At 39.9% G+C, this 19,952-nt stretch overlaps 1 long non-coding RNA gene across 5 annotated transcripts in view; it reads right to left on the bottom strand.

Moving 5' to 3' along the window:
* The window catches only part of LOC110396510, a 61,680-nt gene that overhangs the window by 26,609 nt on the left and 15,119 nt on the right, over window positions 1–19,952 (bottom strand). For all 5 annotated transcript variants that reach the window (XR_002437019.1, XR_002437018.1, XR_002437020.1 and 2 more), the window contains 3 exons: window positions 16,223–16,284; window positions 13,628–13,929; window positions 7,032–7,121 (listed from right to left, as the gene is read on the bottom strand). This is a non-coding gene — a long non-coding RNA (uncharacterized LOC110396510). The remainder of the gene's footprint in view (window positions 1–7,031; window positions 7,122–13,627; window positions 13,930–16,222; window positions 16,285–19,952) is intronic.

Raw genomic sequence — 19,952 nt, 5'->3', positions numbered from 1 at the left:
AGAAACCTGTCCCCTTTATGGTAAAGAATGAGTGATTCACATTGGTTAGATAACTCCTGAAGTATCCAGCTTGAGAATATATGCATCTTTCCAGGTTCTGAGCTGAGATAATCAGATTAAACACAATATATACCGTATCAGCTCTACACTAGAACAGTTCTTCCAGCTGAAATATGATAACAAAAAGACTCATCTGCAAAATCTGGAATTCCATTTGGAATGATGTATCAGAAAAAAAAAGGCGGCCCATCTGGAATGATGTATCATTAGTTCTAGTCTGACACCACACATCCCTATGAAATGTATGCGTCAACCATCCTTTGGATTTACTGAAAGTGGATTTACCACAGTTGTTTATAACAAATACACTAAATGAAAAGCCCGTTCATTAAAGTACAGCCTTAATTCATTTCAGGCTCTTTCATGCCCTGTCATGTTACAGATATTCCTATTTCACAATCCAAGCAAGCAAAACAGAATAATCCATCCTTTGGTCCGCCAAAACATTAACATAAGCTGATGACAAATATCCATCATGGAAGAAATAAGAGCTTTCACATGGTGCCTTAATGAATGGAGTCAAGTTCATAAACAATTTAAGTTATTTTGGACAAATATTTGTGCTCATCAGGAATAAAACACCCATTTTGTTTTTCAGCTACTCATTCGAAGCAGCAAAAAAGAAGAGCTGATGGGAATTCAAAAATACCACCAACTCCCTTCTTTCTCCTGATGTTTGTGAATTATCTGGATCGTCTCCCGCATACACTGAGAAAAAATGCTAATTGCTGCCAAAACTAGGGCAAACTGCACTTTAGGGAAAAGCTTAGACTGAATAGGAGATTGACCCTTCCTGTATCAGCTGAAAGGGGAGTGCTGCTGATTCCTTAAGAGGCAGAATGGGGTGTAAGAATGGCTTTTTCTGATTCTTGGGGCAAAAGGCTTTCAGCGTTGCTTGTATCTACATCTCAGAACAAATAGAAAGAATGTGGTACACTTGTCACTCCTCACTGCTTGCAGATCTATGCAGCAGATCCACATCTCCTCAGGTCAAGTGACTCATATATGCAAAATAATAAATTGTTTACAGAACACTGATGAAAGCCAAAGGTTCTTTTAGAGTCTTTCAATGAAATCTCACTCCTCACGCATATTCCTTACCATTTCTAATTTCTAGACTTAATGTTCCCCACTAACAGCTTTGGGGCTTGACTTTTTCAACCTCACCCAGGATGTTTTAAGCTCTCCTATCTAAGCACAGTCTCTAAAGGGTTCAGGCATGAGGATGTCTCTTCATCCACCACAGAACAAAAGTCCATCTGTTGAGAGGGAATCTCTGTATTACAAATCTGTACACAATAAAAATATGATTTCACATATACTCCAGTGCTGAGCCCCCCCCATTTTCTTGAAAAATTTATTTTCTTTACTTTAGTTTGGTCCACAGTTTTCTCATTTGTACCTAAACACTGTTGGCACTAAAGGAAACTGGAGCAGAAGCATAATAAACAAATTCGAGAACAGCAGAATTGTCTTGGTAATTTTTGGTCTTTATTCTGAAGAAGTTTTAAGGTCAGCAGAAGAGTATTTGTTAAACAAACTGGACAGTGCTACTTAAGCAAAACAATGGACCTTATATTCATCTTTACCTTAACTCACAGTAATTAATATGGAAACTTTTAAATAGACTCTACTTGGCCTGACTCATTCTTCAACTAAAATAAACAGAGCAATGGACTGCTCAACCACAAACCAATACAGAAAGCAGATAAGCCATTTTTGAGCCAGCAGAATTACCCACATTGCTCCCTTTTGAGGACATGCGTAACGGTGCTCCCTAATGCAATTCATTTCTGACTGCAGATGGTGATGCAAAATATGCCTGTTTGATGCTTTCTGACCAAACATCTGTCTTACAACTTGACGGTCTTTACTCACCAATCGCCAAAAAATTACAGTGTGGGAAAGGGGCCCCACAGTACGGGAAAAGAGATCGTGCAGCAACAGTGGGAGGGAACAAGCTATCTAGTAGGCTGGAGACCAGTGAGAGAGGTTGTCTCAGTTTCTCAGCTCAGTTCATACAGGATAAGAGGGAAATGACTTCTAGAACTTTGTTGTGTCAGAGCAGCACTAATGACCTGAGGTGGGAAGCATCAGGCCAGAGAGAGCCTAGATCTGCTAAGGGATGCAAGAGGAAGGCAGGAAGAAAAGTTTGTAGGAGTTTGAATGAAGGATTTGTACTAACAGTACCACTCCTTCTCAATTTGCAATTCCCCTGCTCTCCCTCTGCTCTTTTCTCCTTGCTGTCAGATCACTGAGGTGGTGGCAGAGCAAAGCCTACAGTACTTGAGAAGCCTGTACTGAAGCTGCCAGCAATGAAGTAGGAAGAAAAATGCAGTTATGTAACTTTATGAACATTTTGCTTACACAGGAAATTTAATCAGTAAAGACATCATGTACTTTAGCACTTCCTAAATAGCAATATTATCTATAAAAGGAATGAATGGTAATACATTAATTCCCCTTCTGAAGGACATTTCATCTCCTTTGCCTCCTCGGCATGGCTATAAACACTGCAGTACTTAAGGGTAATGAGCTCCAGGGCTTCTGGACAGTGAATATTTTGTTTGGGTAGCTCTTAACCTTTTAAGCTCTTCTGAGCACCATATGTTGAGAGACTCAAGAGGTGAGTTTTAAAATCTCCTTTAAAAAGGAAGGTTCTTTGATACTAGTGGCTTTTCCAAGGCACCAGTTGTGCTGTAGTTGTGGTAACACAGCTTCTGCTTTGTTTTCTGACTCCTAGAAAGTCATACAGCATCTGCAGTACCCTAGAATCTGCTCAGTTCCAGAATTATACTACTGACAATCACATTACAGGTCTGAAATAACAGTCTTCCTCTTTAAATTGCGGCATCTCCAAACATTGTCCCCAAACTCCATTTGGTGCAGAGGAGGGAGGGAGAAAAGCTGTGGCCATCTGCTCCTTGGAAAGATTAGGTCTAGTCACGGTTTGAGCTCATGCTTCTTTCTCAGTCTCCTATTCACCCAGGGGAGTCATCAGAAAAAAAAAAAAAAAGAAAGAAAGAAAGAAAAAAAAAACACCCTAAAGCAAAAGCTGTAATAAGCCGATTTCTCCCGAATTAGATTCTTCTCTGATATTTTTACACAGCCAATTTACTGGAGAGTTCCTTAGGCAGCTCCAGGTTTCTGCAAAGCAAGACCTAAGGAGATTCTTGGCACATCTTAATAGGACTCTGCAAATCCCAGGTGCCTTACTATGAAAATTAAGATCATATGGAAAGGTAGTTTATGTCACCTGGTATCTAAGCATCATTTTAATAGGGGAAAAAATAATCTGCTTATTAAATTATTTGAATCTCTTTCTTTTTAACAGTCTCTACCAACAGTACTTGTAGTATCTGAATGTGAACTTTTAGTACATACATACACACCCATGATTATGTGGTTATATGGGTATGTATGGGTACATATGGATACATATGTCAAATGCCATTTCAGTTAAAAAGTAGGCTCAGTAGTGGCATTGTAGCACTCTTCCACCCAGAAAGGACAAATAAAAGACACTTTGATCCCAATAAGTAACAGATAAAATGAGAAATACAACGATGTCAAAGGAGACAAGGAGTTCAACCAGTGACCAAACAGAGAAGCAGAGGAACTTACTTATGGGTAAAACCCATTGCATCCTCATGTAGAAGTTTGTGTGATTAAAAACAGAGAGATAGCAACAGAAAAGATTATGAAGACATTTGGGCAGGTTCATTCAACAGAGATACATTCAAGGGAGTCAGCAAGTCTTATTATTGTCATTCTTCAGGATGTACATCAAATGAATGGCAGAGTTCAGTGTAGCCTTTTCTAGGTATCCTCTGTACTTTTACCCATTTCAGCACAGCTTATTATTTGTTCATATATTATCATGTCAACAAATCAAATAGATTTTATTACTGGGGAAATTCCCAGTAAAACAGATTGACTATAAAACTATTGACTAGTCAAAACCAAGATTTTTTGGCCAACTTGTAGTGAAAGGCAAAAATTTCTCAGAAACTTCACCACTGTCCTCTTCACTCTTCTTTCTGGGTATCTAAGGATGTCAAAGGCTTCAGCATCTCAACTTCTGGGGCATTTTACTACAATAAACACCAACTCACTTATGTCAACGGTTTACGGACGTTAGGCCCGATTCCGTGACAAAGGGGACGGGGGACCCAAGGGCCCACGTCCCGGGAAAAGGGGAAAGGGGAAAAGGGTAGGGAGATGGCCCTGAGAGCAAAGAACAGCGGCAACAATCTGAGGAGAAACAAACTAATTTACTAAATAAAATATCGGAATGCAAAACAACACACTATAATACAATATAATTACAATTTAAGCTGATAAATCCAATACAGAGAGAGAGAACGTCCCAAAATCAAGGTAGGCCTTACTCTACTACCGACGATAAGACGGCTGGAGAGCGAGGTGCTGCCAAGACGAGAGATGGCGGAAAAAGGGACGAGGTCTCGTGATCTGCAAGTTTTTCTACTGCGAGCTTCTATCTTTTCCCTCCGGCTGGAAAATGGTAACAAAGGAGCAAAGTGCCGTGGGGACTGTAGTAGTCCTTCTCTTCTGAGAACTAGGTATGTCCACTACATGATGTTATGATGTGGAATACCAATAACCGAAAATCACAAAACCATGACAACTTACCAGATCTCAAGTTCTCAGTTTCCTTGCCATCGATTTGGAAGCCTGAGCTCCCAGTTGCCTAACAATTTCTCCTTCTCTGTCTATTTCCCCATACAGTCTTTTGTAAAGGTAGACCAAATGACCAGCTCAGCTTAATTTATATTTCATGCCACTTTTCAGGTCTGCTTTTTAATTTTTAAGAGCAAACTGTTGTGCTGAAAATGAGAGACACCACAATATGCATCAAGTAGGAAGCATTCTACTTGGGAGCAATTTACCTCCCAGGAGAGTGCAGCACAAACACTGAGCACATTTCTTTTTTTGCCTCATACCACTGTAATCCTTGTTACAAAGATCTGCAAAGACAAGTTCAGCTTCTCTAGATGGAAATTAAAATGCAATGGGCAATATACAGGGTGAAATAAAACCACAGAGTCATGTCATGCACTATTAAGGCAAACAAGCTCTGTTTGTTTGTAGACATGCTGTTGAAAGAACCAGAATGAGAATTAGCTAGAGGTGTTTGAAGACATCACCTCAGGGTTAAAAAGAACAATTCAAATTGAATTTGACTTGTGCCATGAAAAGTACGCTACCCAGTGCCCTAGCAGCAGAGAGACACTAAATGCAAGCAATGCTTAGGCACCAAAGATGCAGCCAAGCAAGCATGGAGTACATAAATGATGTCCAAGTAATTGATCATTAATCTGAAAAGAGAAGAGTAATGTTCATCATCCATCTCCTTCAACGCATGCCATTAACATAAATCAATACTCTCACAAGCTTGACATCTCTGGAGATGAAAACATTCTGTTTTTAACAGAGAAATCCCACGGATTCCAATCCCACACATGCTAATGAGTGACAGAGAACAAACACAAGTCTTTGAGGCCCCAAGAATTAGAATAAATAAAAGTTACAAGGAGGAGCACTGGGAAAAGCAGGGGAACTTCCGCATTCTATAATGGCTTTCAGATTATACCAGGGGAAAACAGAAGTCCAGATTTTGATCTTAATCAAAAATTGTCAACTTTACACAGCTATGCACTTTGTATTATTAATATTATTACCTTAATTTTCCTTCTTAAATATTGATATAAAACTGAAAGGAAAATCATTGTAACCAGGAATCGAGAAAGGATTTGAACCACGCTTTACCATATAAACAGCTATGACACAATAAAAATCATACGCTTAATAACAGCATCACTCTATAAAACAAAATGACCTCAGTCTACTCAGTAAGCTTTCTACGGATTGTTCTCCTCACATCACTTGTTAAGATGTGAAACTGAAAGAGAGAAACCAAAGCACTTAAGCCAGCTCCTACTGATTTATCAGATGGCATTAAGTAAACAATGAACACTGCAGGTGAACGTCCAATACTGGAAAGGAATACCAGTGTGAAGAAAAAAAGCACATTGGAATTTTTTTCAAAAGCTGGACAATTCAAACATCTTTTTGTCCCATGAAGAAAGAGAGAAACCAGAATTTTATAATCCCAATATCTGAATATGTGTTTGCAATTAAACAAAAAAAAAAAAAGTAGAAAAAGGAATGAAAGTTATTTTAGCTAGATATAAATGTTTCCTTTACAAAAACTGCATGCAAAGAATGATTTGGGTCTTTTCAGCTATGAAGAGATAGATGCTGTTTTCAAGACAGCATGAGTATTGCATTGCTTAAACCAGTTTTTGTACAGCCAAGCTTTTATTGATCTGTACTTCTTGCAAGGCCCCCATCACACACCTCTGAGCACTGTACAGTCTTCTAATCTATTTATCCTTGCAGCACCCTGCATGTCAGCCCAGCAGTGTTACCGCCATCTGCCAGGTGAGCTGAGGCAGAGAAGATGGGCCCTCACCTTCCTGCGCATTCTGCAAAGGTACTCCTGAACCCTAAAGAAAGGCTCAAGATGGCTGCTCAGCAGCCACACAAACCCACATCTGCCTTGAGTATCAGTAGTGTTCATCCGAGATCTAATCAAACCACGTGGGCCATGGGATTCTGAGGACACTCCCAAGGCACCATTCATGCTCTGGCAGTTCCTGGTGATTACACCACAGCTAAGCCCTAAGCAAACAAAAATCTAAGAGGCAAATGTCCTAGTAAAGGGGGTGGGAAGAATCATCCATGGCTATGGTACCTCCCTGGAATGAGAAAGGCCTTCCAGTCTTTGTTCCCAATTAAGTGAAGAAAAGCAATGAATCCCTCTATCCAACACCTTGGATGTTTTCAGTTCAGCTACTCCCAAATCCCCACCTTTGCATTTGTGAAATTAAACCCTTTCAGAGGAAAGTGTCCACAGATAAAAATCCTATGAAATACATTAGACTCACCTCTAAGCTGGTGCTTAAGACTTCCTTCTTCACAGCTGCCTCTCTGGAGATGGCTGCTTCTGCACACGCCTTTGCAGGCCCACACTTTCCCTGGAGAAACCACACAGGAGTCAGATCTTACAGTGCTGAAGAGAAAATCTAGGTACAAGAACCTTTGAGTGCCTTGTCCTGAGTAGTTTTCCAACAGTAGTGGAATAAGGGTGGAAGAAGGTGAAGCAGGAAGAGAAATTCAGACATTCGTGCACTTCTTAATAAATTCCAGCTGCTGGACTGCCCTCATTGCTGGGCTTTATATATTTCTGAAAGGAAGTAAGAAGTATTCCTGTCCTGACTGACTAAGACTGCTTTCATTGAGCAGTATGATCAAAATCTCTTTTCTCAGCCCTCTGGCAAGAAGGTGAGCACACACAGGGTGGGAATGTTAATCTATGGCATGAGCTTCCTTCACTTTGTCCAACTGATATAACCTCAGTTTGCAAAATGAGAGATTGATTTATGCAGAAAAATTAAAATCATTAAATATGTTTAGCTTGGCTAAACTGCCTCTAAAGTGGGAGGTGACTGTAAGAGTTATGTAATTTGGAAGGCATAAAAACTGAGTAAGGAAATTAACTGATTAGGTTAATCCGAAAGAGTAGAAATTGTCACAGACAGTGGTTAGGTACCATAGATTTTTATCCTAGACCAACAAGGAGATTAAAAATTGCAAAAGGCTCTGCTTTCTATTAAGCAACTCTGAGACATGTATCATTAAAGAAAGATAATATTTCTCTCTGTTTCAGTGTCAGGCTCACAAAGAGTGCGGCAGAAAGCGAGGGAGAGATTCCACTTCCGAACCAGTATATTCAATTCAAATGTATTTATATCATCTAAGGCCTTCAATCGACAGTGAAGCCTAAAATAAAGCCAGCATATATCCTGGGAGGTAAGACAGTCATAACAATAATTTGTGATACAGATGTTCTTAGAAAGTTCAGTACTCCACACAAAGCAACTGACTATCCAGCTCAAGTAAACTTGAATATTAACTGTGTCAACTATGTTAGACTTCCTTTATGTTCAGTCTAGAAAGATGCAGTGCATGAAAAGAAGACCTACCCCTACCCCTCTGAACATCAACTGAGATCTTATGTAATCTTAATGGATTGGACTCAGACCTCTCTGTTCCAAAGATGCATCAGTATAAAAAGACAATATCGACAAAGATGGAAAGCCAAGAGCAGGAACAGATGTGCCTCCCACCTTCCCGGAGGACAATGGCTCTGAGAAGAGGTGAGATTCATTTAGCTCACCTTGATCAATGCTTATATGACCCCAGCTGCCTGGATCATCCAAGCTTCATCTTTTAAAATGCTTCTGCCTCTTTCTTTTTGCCTGCTGAAAATGATGTTACCAGTGCGAAAAACAGGGACTAACCTTTGAAATGTGTCTATAAATACGTCACTGACACATCCTCATTATGAACAGCTCTGTGTATACATACTGATAGAGCTTTTACAAAGATTGATCTGAATAATCGTGTTTCCTTGCTATATGGGCATGCTTTACCAGTGTGTCTGAAAGCCTTTCCATTGAGTCTTATCCCACAACAGGCCACAAGTTTCCGTCAGTTTTCTGCATGATGCACACTGCTTTGTTTATAAAGGATTGACTTATCAGGGAAGCATGCCTCCTGAGCATTAGAAGCACATTAGCAGTTTTATATGTGGGTGTAGGCAATGGCTATAATGAGCATACTAACGTAACAGAATCAACAATCATCGATTTATTGTTTATTTAAATTTCCACCAACTGTTTAATTGACCCATTCTAAGTATAGCCTAAATATAAAGCATGGCAAGTTTTTAAAATGTGCATGAGACTATATTTAACATCTAGACACTTTAGTCTTTTTTTTTACCCCTCAGTTGAGTAGACTTTCTCAAACTAGTTTCAATAAGTTATATGAGCAATTGCCAGCTATTTGGGATGTCAGAAATACCATTCTTCAAATATTTCAGAAAGAAAAAGAAATACTGCTATACTGTGAAAACAAGAGAGCAGCTATCATAAAGGTTGATGCTGACAGAAAATGATCATTTCAAGCAATGGACTTACATATCCATAAATGATTAAATTGTCTTCAGGGACAATTCATTTTGTGCTCTCAGTTAATTTTAAGCAGAAGTGAATGATTCATGTTCAAAATTGATATAATGTTAGAAGATACGGGACAAAACATCACAGACACTAAAATACCATGGATGACCAGTTCACATTCCTGTAGCTTATGTACAGACCTTCCTCTCCCAACTGTATGCTCACGACATATACCTGTCACACCTAAAAGCCCAGTCCTTCAGTTTTCTTGGCAGTGCCACAAGTCCTATGTCAAGATCAGAGATTCCTGACCTCAAGGCATATGGAAATCTCTTCTAGGTGAATTTGTGTGGCAGGTGGCAGCAGCTATTCTTGACAATGTTTGTGTGGGTGAATCCCTCATTCCCAGAGGGCAATCAGGAGCGGATACAATTAACTCTCAACATAACTATGCCTGTAATTCCAATGTAAATGGCAGGATCTATGTAGGATGAGAAAAGGAGCGCTGGACTCAGATAGAAAAAGGGCTAGTCCTAGGATCACGTTTACCCCAGAGGTTAAGGAAGAAGAGCAATTAAGAAAGAAGAGCAATAAGACTGGAGTCCCCATTTTGGCAGGCAGGAAAGGAGGGGGAAGAAACAGGAGCGAGGGAGTGAATTGTGGCTTAAAAAGTATGTGTAAAAGCAAGGAACCTGAGGCTGGAATGGGAAGGTGGGTGGATTGGAGCCCTGGTTTGGGAAACAAGGAGGGAGGGGCAGCCTGCCCTGAAAGCTGGCAACTGCTGATGCTTTGAGTGTTGGAACCCTTACAGCCAGCCTGGAAACCCAATTTGCATCAAGTTCAGCCTGGGTCGAACAGGGTAGAAAATGAATTTCAGAACAAAGGTATTACAGCTGACAACTCCCTCCTCACTCTCCCACCACACCCTTTCTTTTTTTTTTTAAAGGAAGAGGAATCAAGAAAAACGCCCAGCTTTGGAAATGTGGTTCTGTTCTCAATCTATTTAGTGTCAGATCCAACATCATGAAGTGCACCCATGGGACAAGTGAGAGCCAGAGCAGCTGAGAGAAGAGAGTATCCCATCCTGCATCTTGTGTACGTTAATTACTGACATGATGCTTTTAACATCAAGACTGGACTGCCAAGAGAGTACTGTGGGGTAGCTTCAAGGTCTGTAAATGCAAAGCTATCATTTGCAGTAAAAAGGAAAATTAAAACACAGCAAAACTGTAAACTGGAAATGATGCCAGGGAATAGTACTCATCAAAAATATACATAATTTTTCTGTTGACTGCTAATGGGCAGTACAAGGATTTGATATCAATGAAGAAAACCTGCCCCCTCAACCCACAAATACTTGGAAGTATTTTGACCTAGTTAAGCAGGTAGTTTTTAGCTCTGACTTTAGTAGAAACCCATGCTTAAACTCATCTGTAAGCATATGCAAGATCAAAGACTGTGTTATCATAGTCAACACAGTTTTTCAACACAGTTCATAATATTGTCAGAGAACTCTAGACCATATGGCCAATCCATCTAGCTGGTAACTCTTCCATCTCAGGATATATAATTGCCACAAACTATTGCTTAAGATTTTCTTGTCTGACCCCCAGTTGCTCTTGCCATCTGCTTTCTCTTTTAGTCAGTATTTAATTTATTAAACAGAAAATATTTCGAATTCCTTTATGTTCACATCCACCATGCTTGCTGAATTCCATGTGTGTGTTATTAGATGCTTAATTTTGTGAAACACGTGAGCAATCCACTTAGTAAGTATAGCAATTATCAACTCCAAAGGCAGGAAAATGATGGCCATTCAATTATCTAGCTTTTCCACCAGAAATCTCATTCATGAACTCTTTTCTAATTCTCAGCTGAATAAGCAATCCTATTATCTCATAATGTGAGCTGATTTTTCCTCATCTAAATCTCCATTACTTTTGTCATCTCACTTCCCTCTTTCAGAACTTTTATGTTAAATTTCCCCAAGCAGACAACAGGATATTTTGTTTGTTTGTTATCCATCACAAAGCATTTTATGTGGAATGGAAATAAGTGGAGAAGGTCTTGAAGAAAAGTTTGGACACTCACGCACCCAAACTATACATATTTTATATTGTAAAGGCCTTTTAAGTGAAAACTACAGTCCTTCTTCTCAGAAACACTCCCAATTCCAAAAGTAAGGATTTGCAAGCTAAGTTGCAGGCTCAGAAAGACATTTTATTTGAAATCTTATTGCACGGATAACAGGAAAAAAATCCAGGAACGTACTACAGATTCTTATCAGTTGAACAACATTCTACAGATTTGATGCAACAGTAGCCTACTAGATTTTTCCGTCCTAACAAGAAGTACAATTTTTTTCCCCTAACACATACATACCAAGGAATTTCATTGAAGTGAAGGTACAGGTCCCATCAGAAACTTGCTAAAGATGGAAAGATAAAACCAAACCTGGATAAAGTGCAACTTTCATTTGGCAAGTGCACACCAGACTAGACTATCCCAGTCTTTTTTTCTCTAAATGTCCAGATGACCCCATTTTTCTCCAAATGTCCAGATGAAGAGAGATCTGAACTAGACAATCTTCAGAGTTTCCTTCCCACCCCAGTAACTCTGACTCTGTGTAAATACATTGGATCTAATTTAGCAAAGCATGTGATACAGTGTTGTCCAGAAGATCAGCGGTATGGATGGAGAAGAGGAGAATTACTGCATCAATAAGGAGAATTACTGCCTTGATAAAGAGCTTGCATGTGTCAGCCGCCAGCACAGGGAAGACAGGTTGAGTAAGAGAAGATTTAATGATTTGGTCACTGGTCTTTGAATTAATATTTCCTTATCATTTTTATCAGTGATTTTGGTAACAAAAAATAATAGTGAAATTTACTGCTGACAAAGCTGGGAGACAGCTTCCTCTTGATGAGGAAGACAAGAACATTATCACAGAGAGACTGCGTGCTCTTGAGTTCCAGAGAAAGAAGTTGGGTAAACAACTTGACAAATATAAATTAATTAATAAAATAATGATAGCCTTCTTTGAAAGTGGAGAAACAATATTTGGAAATCACTGACAAAATAGAAGTCCTAGACGTCTCAGCTAATCACATAAAACCTATGTGTTAGAAAAGAACTTTGAATACATTTAATCTGGAAAACAAAATTTATATAACGAACAGAACAGTGAGGTCCAGAAAAGATCAAATAACTCTGGAGAAATTAAGGGGAAGAAACTCAGCTAAGTTTAAGACAAAGGCTGAACAATCTGTGAAAAAGACTATGACATGGTGGTCTGTGATGGCAGGGAAGAGAAATCAGCAGCCTAACCTGAAAATACTGATATTGATCTCTTCACTTGCTTCTCATTTTTTCACCTTTTCCACCACCCGCAAGGGTACAGTTTAATTTAACTCAGACATCCACAGACTGTGCGACTGTGAGGCCTGCTGAAGAAAATCAAGATCCATTTCTTCATTTGCACATCTAATTTTTTTAAAAAAACAGAGAGGCTGAGTTTGGAGTCCTTTGAGTCAAAAGGACTAAAGCAGTACAACCCTTGTGTTTTGGATTGATGTAGTGCTGCTCCACACCCCTCCAAAATCAGCTAATGTGTATCTCATTTTCAGCACCCACAGGGAAAATATGCATATGAAATCATGGTTGTTAGCCATCCTTAAATTAAAGAGTAACTATAATCACTGCATCGTGCTGAAGAACAAGTGAGCATGTATGACTCAAATAAGTTCACCAGTGAGTTTAGAGACTCAAGAGAGAAGGGTGTTTTTTCGTGTGTGCTACCAGGTTAGAAAAACAGTATGAAGAACATCCTGAGGGCAAATGATCTAACAACTGTGTCATGACATGTATTTTAGAAAGAAAAAAAGATTAACTGGCATGGTGAGCTAAGTGATCCTTTAGACAATGTTACAGACAAAGGAACAGGTTTCTTGCTGTGTTTGTAATGACTTGAGAACAAAACAGTCTCTGCTTTGATACCAGAAGTGTTTGACCCCAAAAAACAAGGTCACTAGGTTGTGCTCACACTGTTGGTCTGATTCAGAGCAGCAGCACAGTGCTGTTCTGAGCATTCCATTTTACCACCTGCCAGTTTGGATTGGAGAGTGGCCTAAGCACATTCAAACTAGACTCTCATGCAAAGTTTCCTCTATCTGTACACAACTCACCCCAGTCCATAATGGAAAGAGCAAGGGACTGAACTGGTGACTGGTCCTTCAGACCACATATGAGATGGGGATACCAGGGGAACAGATTAAGTCTAGTCCAGAGTAAAATATCTATACCAATATCAATAATTTTGATATATCATGTGGTGATCCATTTGCTTCAGTCTACTGATCTGCTGATGTCAAGAGTTATTTGTCTATATAACCATGTACACAGAGACAGAAACATTGTATCTCCAAGTGAAGATAATGTGTTAACAGCTCCATCAGGTCTGTGACTACCATTGATTTGGAATTTTTTGATTTGTTTTTCAAAGATAAATATAAACTCACCTGTACCTCAACGAAGTGATGATTAATGTCTCCTTTTTGTAGCAGATGTATATGTCACCAAGAGTCCATAAGTGTGCTCTACTGAAAGTACAACAGTTTCCCTTGAAGAGACAAGTACTAACGGAGAACATGACAAGATTTCATCTTCATCCAGCAATCACAATGGTTGTTCAGGAGAATTTTTTTGCATTTTATGATCCTATTGCATGATAGATGTGTTATTCAGAAAACGTAATACCTCGTGTCACAGATCAGCAGAGAACGAAGATGACTCCATTCTCCCTGCTCAATGATACAGACTGCTGTAGGAATGAAAAGATCCAGTAATGAGACTTACAGGCACCAGGGATTAGGCTTACAGTTCTCCACCCCAGTTCCCACAGGCAGATGTTTGGAAACATAAATTGCATTTTGACCTTTAGGATTGCCCTCAGCGTCCTTGAGCTAGAGAACCCCAATGCACACTTCAATTTCATCTGTCTAGCACTATTATAACTTATGGCTAAACATCTCTGGGTTTTCTCCCTCAATAATCAGTCTAGAATAACACTCACAACATTGCAAAGTTTGGTCATTTCTGATTCTTGTTTCATCTTGTCCATTTTAATTACAGCATTGGATCATGTTAACTTCAAACCACACAACTGCTTATCCACACGGAAGGTAAATATCTTCACAAGCTATATAACATGGGATCCAAAAGGGATCATAACATGACTGCACCAAGGTATCTAAGACCTCTTCTTCACATGCTGCTTCCCTGAGTGTTTCTACACTCCATGTCTTCTCTCTACAACCCAACTCACTGAAAATGATTTATGATGCAGCTGAGCAGAACCTATATTCATTCTGCCTGCATCTAGCCATACCTCACCATATGACATCTGCTCTTTCCTTCTAGTGCTTTCCTCAACCCACCTTAGCCCAGGCTCTCTTGTTTGTGAGTCTGGAACATGGCTCTAAACAAGTTCTGCACTGGCATGGGAAACAAGCTGCAATAACTGTATGGACTTGAAATATGAGACTGTGCAATGCTAGGTAGACTTTACTAAAATCCATTGCAGATCCAGGAGGTTTAGTGACCACCTAGCTATTTTGTCCACAGCATCTTTTGGCTGCAGCACTCTGCTGTCCTAGGGGGCATTACATATAGGGGCTCCAGATGAGGATAACATCAGGCATTGCATGGGCCCAGCTTCCACATCTGCCTTCTCACAGCTACTGTGTGCTCAGCTGCACCAGTGCTTGACCCATTTACAGTTGCTATTGAGAGAATGAAGGCTGCAGAATTACTACATCCTCCAGGTGCAGCAAGATCTCATAGATCTGAATAGCCATTTGTGAACTTAAGGGGGAAATACAGTAACTATGGAAATCTGTGCCTAGTGACTGGAAACATGAACTAACTGTTAGAGCTCAGCTATCGTCCTTTATTACCTGTAGGCTGATAGAGATGACCCCTTCATAATGAACCTTCTCAATAAAAAAAGAGGAAAGTGTGCACCTCTCCTTTTAGAACATTCAATTTAAAAACTCAAATACTTTTTTTTTTTTAATGGTGTTGCAACCCAAGAATGGACGTAAGTAGCATTAAGCCACAAATCACATTTTTGAGCAGTGTTGTTTTGCACAAATTTTTTAAGTTGGTCTCCCCACCAACAGTGGAATTTTTGCCCTTGGTAATTCTTCTGCATCTACATCAGCTACTAACCAAAACAGCATGGTAGTGAGGCATTCTCTGACACTCCAAAGAAAAGCGCAAACACCCACTCTTTCCAAGAGCTTCTGCTTGGCAACACTTCTTGCAGAAAGAAACAGTAGTATATTAAGATTCATGGAGCCAACAGGAAATGACCAAAAGCTTTTCATTCGGGCTTCAGCCCAAGGTAAATATTTAATGCATTTTTAGTGATTTTTTCATCACTTTATTCTCCTTTTCTGCCAAATTGTGAATTTATGGATCCTAACAAGGTATAGAAACATTTAACTACCCCAAGCAACTCTCTCATCATGAGAATTTCAGCCCGGTGTCGTAGGGTTTGGCTGAAGTTAATTTTGGTCAAGCACTGATTAAAGATATTTCTACTAAAATATTTACAGCACTTAATAGCAAAAATTTATTGAAACTGCAACTTGGTGAACAATGTTATCTCTTCTCATGTCGTTGGACAGCTGTGTTTTAGCCATTTACATGCACGTAGCCAAGCATATACACTTTCTATTTTGATTTGTTTTCCAGACTCACAAGGCTAGCTGGGGACCCGCACTCCCGACACCCATATTTAGGAAAGTTTAGTCTTGAACTAAACTTGGAGTCCCACTTTTCTCTATGCCTTTCAAGTCTGTTGCATGTGCAGAAACAGGAAGAGAGAAACACGATGAAAGAACAAAGTACAAAATCACGTCATATAAAGTATATTACTCTAACAAGAAATTCCTTTGGGCAAATGATTGAGAGCTCCTGAAGCTGGAATGGGAAACTGTGCTAAAGCACATTTTATTAATGAATACCCATTTTTTTTCACCTTCCTGTTGGTAAAGACTGAAAGGAGACAGATGAAAATAAAGACGTATGCAATGATGTCTTTCACTTACCCTAGAAGCAGATGGAGGTGACTTGTCCCACAGTGACACAGTGCCATCTAGTGAGCCCTTCCCTGAAGGGGAAGAAAAGGCAACACGAAATTACACCTCGAGGTAAGAAAACCGTACATTATATCTCAGGGAAGTGGGGAAAATCTGGCAGGCAGGCTGCTCCCACCGCAGGCTGTGGGCATTAGCGGGCAGTAGCCACTGGGAGTTTTGGGATGAAAGCCATCACCTCTCCACCACCTGATGCAGGGATGGGGACCAGGGGACAACCTCAGGCCTCAGTGCCTGGCCTGGGCAAGCTGGTGGGCAGCAAGACTCCTCATCTTGCCAGCTTCTGGCAAGACAGCAGGTAAGGACACTTTTACATGGGCCGTGGGGAGCCTTTAAAAAAAAAAAAAAAAGAAAGGGCAGAGCAGCTTCAACAGATGTAGCTGAGGTTCACTTTGCCTGCACTTTGCTTCCCAGGGTTTAATTAGCTGCTGCTGCACTAAATAACAGCTCCCAAGAGGCAGCAGTCTGTAGCTGCTGTTAAGAGTTGGTGCATGAGCGAGTGTGGAGGAAAGCTGCAGCTGAGTGCCAGAAGCAGCATTGCCATCCCAAAGCAGTCAGCGGGACCCCTGTCCCTCATCACTTCCCACCCACTGCCTCTGGGCTGCCATCTGGGGTGGAAGGCATGAACTTTTTCACTGAGTGGCAGCTGAGCTCTTACTCTTTGCCTGCTAGACCTTGGTGCCCAGTTCATTCATGGACTCATTTTTTTTTTCAGTCATAAAAAAAAAAAAGCAAACCTTTCTTTAAAAAAAAAACAAACAAACACAAAAGCAACAATTACTCAGAAGTTACTGTGTGACCCCAAAGTCCTGGAGAATAATATCTAATATTGCCAACTATCCTGATGTTTATCATCCGCTTTGCAGTACTGAAGCATACCTGTCTCAACTAATTATCGCAAAGAGGTATTGTACTCCAAAATACCTATTTTACAAGTGTAGAAAGCTACGAAACTGGGAAGAAATTCTCTTTTTTTAATGTAAAGTAAAAGCAAAATTGCTCAGCATAGATGACTTTATGAACACGCTGATCTCTTGGTGCTGACTGTAACTTAAAAGCCAATTTACACTTGTCCTTATAAGCTGCAGTTCAGCACACAACCAGCCCATTTTGTCAGCAGATGTTGATGGGGACTACTGCCTTTCCCTGATCAGTAAATTGTTATTACCAACTGAGAGGAAGATGAGTAAGGTTTGACAATGCCAAATCTGAGATTGCCACCATCCCAGTGAATCTAAGTTTCCCTGGGCACAGGAGCATTGCCCAGCTTCCACGTCTGAACACACTCTGTGGCCCATCCAGTTCCTGCTCCAAGGTACAACTAGAAGAAGTAAGTCATACTCTTTCTTTTCCCCTTGTTCCTCATTCTTCCTTGAAGAAAGTCCATGGCACCTCAGAGGGACCAGAGCAGGGGACTGGAAGGCACAAGGACACAAGAAGGCAAGTATCCCTACAGCATAGCAGTCCAGGTTTGTTTTGTGTGTGTGTGTGTTTTGGTTTTGTCTGGGTTAAAGTGCATTAATCTTGAAATTCAAGTAAGTAATCTTCCACAAATGTGGTGAGGACTATTGGCAAAGAAAGTAGACAAATTCCAAGGTCAAGGTTCCGAATGTAGACTTTAGCTTTGCATGGATGCTTTAATATCTCTTATCTCAAGGCAATTCTGTCTTGATATTGTCTTGTTTTACAGATAGGAAAAATGTGGACCAGAATGAAAAAAAAAAGAGGCAGCCAAGGCAATAAGATAACCAAACAGCAATCGGGACCTTGAGGTTCTAATCTGGTTCAAAGGCTGGAAGACAACAGTACTTGCCATGGCAAATAAGTGGTTCCACCAGCAAAGCAGGAGTAGTTACCTGATACTTATACAGATAATCTGATATGCTGGATACATCTAATATATATAAAATAATAGCTTGAGTGAAAAATGCCTTTAACCAGGGTGTTTCTACCTACTTTAATTTCACTAGACCTACCTTGTGGGTTTCTGGCTGTGAATAACAGAAGATGTTGAGAACTGGTCCTACCAGTCACTGAATCCCACAAAGATGTACTTAGCATGCAACCTGCACATGAAGGGAGGCACTGCCAGTCCTCAAAAATCAGAGACTGCAAAAGATTTGGATGCAATCAGGATCAGCACAGGATTGTTTGTTTTATTTTTGCTCAGTTGTGCTGAATGTACCATTCCAAATTGCAATGTCATTATCATAGCTTCAATAGCATTATAAAACCAGAAATGGGTAACAGAAATATCCTGATAACTGAACAGAATCTGAAAATTACTGTAAAAAGAGCATATAAAATCCATGTTAAAGATTTCACTTTTCACGTCAGAAGGAGTTAGTTTTTATGTTTGGAGATAAAAATTAATGGGAGAGCACTAGAATACCGAACATTGAAGAAATGTAATACCTTTCAAAACTATTGAGGGCATTCCAGAACACTAGCAGTACCTTTCTTTATCACCTTAATAGCCATGTTTCCAGTTAAAAGTCAAAGTTTTGAACTGAAGCATTACTAAGACTTGCTAATACAGCACCATTGTAAATGCAAGAGGAAAGACTCCTTATAAACTTAAAACCTAGATCCTCAGGCTTTCCTGAAAGCCTGGGGAAATATTCCAGGAAAGTTAATGCATTTTTTTTTTTCTGAATGAGAACTCCAGGATTAACCCCATAGTATGGATGAGAGGGGGATCTCCAACAGGGAGATTCTCTCTAACTGTTGTAAAGAGAGCGCTGGTGAGGAAGGAGTATATCTGTGAAAGAATTAGCAGTAACTGTTGTCCCACATTCTTTTAGTGAGAAATGAAAACATAGAACAAATAAAACTGCTAATGCATAACCAGGTAGGAACTAGCACACATTTGTGTTTGATCTCATTTTTCTTCACTGATGCAACAATAACTTTATCCTATTGCTAAACACTTTTCCGTTCAACTGCAAATACTTTCTGGAAAACTATAGTTTGTATATTGGGCCATAATAACTGCATGGTCACACAGAATCTGGAAGGTCTGTTGAGAACAAGGGGGAAAAGGCTTCTCAAACAACACAGAAATGGATCCTGAAGGTTGAAATATTTCAGATCTAATCTTTATTCAGCACTGTCATGTAATCGTCGAAAAGAAAAACATCATACTAAGTACCTACAGACTGGATTACATGAGGCACACAAAGTCACCCGTTGCCCTATTCCATCCTGGCAAGCTCCCACTTGGATGGTGGCAGACAGGAATAGGTGTAACCTTCATGAAGGTTGTGAAGAATTCCAGCTGAAAGCAGTGAGCAACAAGAGTGATCCAGAAAATACAACATATGAGAAAGTGTTGCATGTGGTTAAATCATCTTACATTATATAAAAAGCCACTGAAAAGAGTACAGAAGTAATATGGTCCTTCGGTCCATCATGGATAGGAGGTCTTCATTTGCAGTTAGTAGAATTCAGGTTGAATACTACCAAAGAGCATTTTAGCTGTACAGGTAGCGACACTGGAACAGGGTGCCTGAGAAGCTGCGGACTTTCTGCTATCAGAGATGTTTAAAGATGATTTTAATAAACAGACAAGTATAATTACTCTGGCCTTCAGCAGAAGCAAAGCCTGGCAAGTTCATGAGGTTCTTCAAGCCCTGCTGCTGTATAAGCCTCTGATATCAAAATTCTAGCCTAGAAAGAATGA

This window comes from Numida meleagris, chromosome 3 (genome assembly GCF_002078875.1).
Source record: "Numida meleagris isolate 19003 breed g44 Domestic line chromosome 3, NumMel1.0, whole genome shotgun sequence".
Classification (NCBI taxonomy): domain Eukaryota; kingdom Metazoa; phylum Chordata; class Aves; order Galliformes; family Numididae; genus Numida; species Numida meleagris.
Note: the sequence above shows the minus strand (reverse complement) of the source record. Positions and strands in the feature narration are given on the sequence as shown.